Source organism: Microtus ochrogaster, unplaced genomic scaffold, assembly GCF_000317375.1.
Source record: "Microtus ochrogaster isolate Prairie Vole_2 unplaced genomic scaffold, MicOch1.0 UNK4, whole genome shotgun sequence".
NCBI lineage: Eukaryota > Metazoa > Chordata > Mammalia > Rodentia > Cricetidae > Microtus > Microtus ochrogaster.
In genome coordinates, this window is record NW_004949102.1 from 4,995,923 (window position 1) to 5,001,535 (window position 5,613).

The following is a 5,613-nucleotide window of genomic DNA, read 5'->3' on the forward strand; positions in this document are numbered from 1 at the left end:
TGGTCTACAAGAGCTAGTTCCAGGGCAGGCTCTAAAGCTACACAGAGAAACCCTGTCTTGAAAATCCAAAAAGAAAGGAAGGAAGGAAGGAAGGAAGGAAGGAAGGAAGGAAGGGAAAAAGAAAAAGAAATATAAATAAACCATGCAGTGGTGACACACACCTTTAACCCAGCACCCAGGAGGCAGAGACAGGGGGATCTCCATTTGAGGCCAGCCTGATCTACAAAGTGAGTGACAGGACTGCCAGGGCTACATGGAGAAGCCCTGTCTCAAGAAAGAGAGAGAAAGAAAGAGAGAGAGAGAAAGGAGAGAGAAATATAAATAATTGACAAAAAGATGTATAATGGTACTCAACTATAATCCCAGTGCTTGGGTAGGTGAGGCAGGAGGATGAGACATTAAAGGTAATCATTGGCTAAATAGCAAGTTCAAGGTCAGTTACACAAGAGCCTTTCTCATTGAGACAAAAACAAGGCTAGAGAAATGGTTCAGCAGTTAAAGAGCATTCAAATGGCAGGTAACAAGCCTCTTAAAATTCCAGCTCAGAGGCTCCAATGCCCTCTTCTGTTCTCTGTGGGAACTGCACACACATGGTGTACATACATGCTGACAAAGCACCCATACACAAAAATAATAAATAAATAAATAATAAAGCCAGGTGGTGTGTTACACACCTTTAATCCCAGCATTCGTGAAGCAGAGACAGGTGGTTCTCTGTGAGTTCGAGGCCAACCTGGCCTACAAAATGAGTTCCAGGAAAGCCAGAGCTGTTATACAGAGAAACTCTGTCTCAGAGGATTAAAAAAAAAAAGCTACACAATATAGGAGATAACAACTTAAATTTAGATGATTATATTAATACTACTAATTATTATACTAGTGGTACTTTCTGAAAGTAAAAATATTGTTGCGCAGGGTGGTACATTCCTTTACTAATCCTAGCACTCCAGAGGCAGAGGAAGGCAGGTTTCTGGGTGTTCAAAGGCAGCCTAATCTATATAGTGACTTTCAGGCCAGTCTGGGCTACATAGTGAGATTCTGTCTCAAAGATAATTTACATTTCTACCCCCAAATTAGCCTGATTGTTGTTTTCTTAGAAGTCAAAACACAACAAGATAAAAGCCAGAAAGTGGGCTATTACAGACAGGAGACAGAACACATCAGACATGAGCCAAACAGAAGGGATTGGAGACAGAAAGACCTAAATAGTGAAAGGGGTGGAAAGACAAAGAGGTATGGGGTGGGAGGGATAAACAAAACTAAAGATCTATGAAAAAGCCAGATGAAAACCTGCTACTTTATTAAAGATTTATAATCTTCAACCTAACGTGGTGATGTGTCTTTAATTCTAGTACTTGAGAGGCAAAGACAGGAAGGTCTTTATGAGTTCAAGATCAGCCTGGTCTACATAGTGAGATCCAAGACAGCTAGGACTATAGAGAGACCCTGTCCCAAAAGAAAAAGAAAGAGGGGGGGGAAAGGAGGGAAGGAAGGAGGGAAGGAGGGAGGGAGAAAATTAATGTTTTTTAAAGGTTTGAAGGGATGTACTTTCCATAGATGGATAATTCTCCTTCCAGAACCTATGGATTACTAAATGAAGATCCCAGTGCCAAAGTGTGGGATATCTACCTACAAGTTATTGGCTAGGGAAGTCCCAGAGGTTCCCCCTAAACAATACAATGCTATTGCCATTTCTCTTGGTTATCTACCCAAACTGGATGGTAGGACCCGGTTGCTGAAGACATTGTACAGTTTGGTCACAGAACAGAGAAATTAGGCTGGAAGTTTCCTTCCTACTGGCTAGCCTTCACAGTGTCAGAAACGGCTACACAGGCCCCTGGAGGAGAAAAGTCATCAGCAGTTTTACTCAGACATGATTCCTATGAGCTACAATATCCTGTCAGGGAAGGTGTGCTGTCCAGTGCAGTCGTGGCATGATTGTTATGGGGTAACCAACCTTTTCCTGGTTAAAGTTGAGGCCCATGTCACAGGATACTGGGGGGTTTCCCCTTTTTGTTGAGACAGGGCTTCTCTGTGTTGCTTTGGAGCCAGTCTTAGAACCAGCTCTGGTAGACCAGGCTGGTCTCGAACTCACAGAGATCGGCCTGCCTCTGCCTCCCACGTGCTGGGATTAAAGGCGTGCGTCACCACCTGGCTGGATACTGGGCTCTGTAAACTTGATCAAGAGCCTGTGTGATGTAAGATTCCCCTCTGTATACTATGAATGCCATCGGTTAATAAAGGAACTGCTTTGGGCCTATAGCAGAGCTATAGGGGAACAGAGCTAGGTAGGGAAAACTAAACTGAATCCTGGGAGAAAGGAGGCAGAGCCAGAGAGAAGTCAGGTAGCCACACCAGTACTTTACCTGGTAAGACACAACCAGATTAATGGAGATAGGCTAGTTTAGGATATAAGAGTTAGCCGGAAATATGCTTAAACTATTGGCCAAATAGTATTGCAAATAATATTGTTTCTGTGTGATTATTTTGGGAGGCTGGGCAGCTGGGAAACAAATAAGCAGCCTCCCTACAACAAATTGGCACTCCAATGTGGTTGACTAAATCCACATAAAACCTTAGAGGGCTTGGAAAGGAATTCTAGACACACACAAAAAAAACAAAGTTTAGCCACATTTATTTTCCCAAATGGGCTTTGCATGTTGGCTGCATGCTGGATCTCCTTTAAGAGAGGTTTTCCTGATTCAGCAGTAGCAGAAAAAAGGCCACAGTTTTGAAATGCTACTTTCTCGGCTGTGCTGCCAGCGTAAACTCTGACTCTTTCTGGAGGTCTGGCTATGGAGCATTTAAATGGGGTTTGTGAACAGAGTGCTACAGCTTGCTTAATGGCAACATAGACTGGTGTGTGCCTAAAAATGGGGCTGTAAACATGGCTCTCAGAGGCACCAAACAGCTCCACCATGCTGGACTTGGCAGGACAAGCAGACAGTGCTGTATTTCCCCTAGCAATGATGTCGTTTAAGTTCATAAGAAGGGCTTAGCATTTTAAGAAGCACTTCTGGTCAGAAAAGGATTACAGATATGTAATAAAGACAAATCCAGATGGAAGAGACCTCTAAATGAGTCACAGTGTTGGATAAATGTACGTAAGCTTGGGAGAGAAAAAAAGTATAGTTATAAAAATAAATGGGTTTAAAAAAACAAGGTCTTTAAAAAGACAGAATACAGTCTTAGTAAAGAAAATAAAATAAATATTAAAAAGTAATAGAATAAAAACAAATATGCCACGTAAAGATGGACTATACACAGAACATTTGGATTATGTATATTGTTTTCTTTGAATTTTTTGATTGTGAAGGAGTTAAGTACAGAGAGACATGTCATTGTATGGGCTGCTAAGCTAAACCAACATATATCTTAAAGGTATCTTAAATTCAAACTATGTTGCTTTGGAAAAGAGGTTCTTTGTTTCCACAGAGGATGAGAACCTGTGGAATCCTTCCAGACTAATGTGGTTTGATGGACCAAGACCCCCCACAAAAGGTTGTCATGAACACCCCCAAAAAATTACTTCCCCCAATAAAAAGCAGGAAGCAGTTTGGAAATAACTGTGCCCATATTCCCAAATATTATGTTTCTTTACATTTAAAGGGGGATATGCTATAGAGATTTGCATTGCTATGGATCTTGATTTATTGACACAAATTTAAGGTCAATTTTGTTATATGTATATTTCTCCTCTTGGTTAAGGTATTGTGTTTGTACAGCTCATTTAAAAATATGTGTAATTAAGAAATATAGGAAAATTGATAATCATCTATAATAGTCAACTGTGTAGTCATGTTAGATTTTTGAGATATATAGAGATATATTTCAGTTAGATAGGTATTCCTCAAATCTTTCAGAGACCTTCAGAATATGACATTTAAAATGTTTTAGAACTTAAGACTTTTCATGATAATGAGACGCAGCTGCTCCTGGCAGCACCAATCTACTTCAAGAGGATGATAGGCATCAAAGAGGCTCCTTATGGCATTGGTTAGCCATTTGGGCAAGAAATTGTTCTTTCCTGCACTGCTTGATGAACTGTACATGCAGGACCCACAGAGAAATGACTGCTGAACTTGCCTATAGGTGAAATGGTCCTTTGGGGTTCCTGCTTCATGAAAGAATAGAAAGAGTCTGCTAGACATTCTGCAGGACACAGAAGAAAGTGACTGACAAACTGCCAATATAGGTGGAACTGTCTTTGAAATTTCCTGTTTCATGAAAAAGTCTATCAGATAGATACTATGGGCCAGTAGGCTGAAGATGGATGTCCTAACGATACAGAAGAACTTTGGGTGACTGTCCAGGCAGTGAGATGTCTCTGCCAATTCTAGAGTTTTGGAAGTTGCTTACAATGTACTTCCTGTTTACTTGGGCAATGTTATATCCTTCTGCAGTCTTTGATGGAGTTGAAGAATTGATAGTTATAGTTTTCCTTAGTTATGATAAAAGATAAAGTAGTTATAAATACTGTAACTATAATTCTTTCTTGATACACGTTTTGTATATGTAATTTTACTGTTGAAGTTAAAAACCTTCCATTTTTATTTAAACAGAAAAGCAGAGGTGATGTGGGATTCCCCTCTGTATGCTGTAACTATCATTGGTTAATAAAAGAACTGCTTTGAGCCTATAGTAGACCTATAGGGGAACAGAGCTAGGCAGGGAAAACTGAACTGAATGCTGAGAGAAAGAAGGCGGAGTCAGAGAGAAGCCATGGAGCTGCTGCCGGAGATAGACATGCTGAAACTTTACAGGTAGGCCACAACCTTGTGGTGATGCACAGATTAATGGAGATGGGTTAAATTAAGATGTAAGAGTTAACCAATAAGAAGCTAGAGCTAATAGGCCAAGTAGTGATTTAAATAGTATGGTTTTTGTGTGATTATTTTGGGTCTGAGCTGCCAGGCAGCCGGGAAACACACTAGCAACATCCTTATAACACCCATGGTCATAGGTCTCACAGGGAGAAATATATTACTATTGTTTAGCTAGATGATGCTGTCAAACTGCCTTCTAAATATTCATGTTTATACCTATAGCTTGGTGCTGTGCCTAGCTATCATCAGAACAGCTTCTTAGAGCATCAGGTGGTGATTAACACAGAAATCCTAAATGGCCAAAGTACCTGGGCAAGAACGAATCAAGGAGCTGGAGAGATGGCTCAGTGGTTAAGGGCAATTGCTGCTCCTTGAGTATCCAGGTTCAATTTCCAGTACCCACTCGGTAACTTTCTATTGTCTGTGACTCCAGTTCCAGGGGATGTGACAACCTCTTCTGATCCCTGGGGGCACCAGGCATGCATGTGAAACACAGACAAACTTGCAGGGAGAATATCCATACATATAAAAACAAAGACTTTTTTAATTGAGAGAGAGAGAGAGAGAGAGAGAGAGAGAGAGAGAGAGAGAGAGAGAGAGAGAGAGAGACTTCTCAGGAGGTGGTGGTGCATGCCTTTAAACCCAGCAGTCAGGAGGCAGAGGCAACTAGATCTCTGTGAGTTTAAATCCACTCTGGTCTAAAGAGTGAATTCCAGGACAGCCAAGGCTACAAAGAAAAACCATCCCAAAAAAGCCAGAGAGAGAAAGAGACTCTAATTAAACTCTC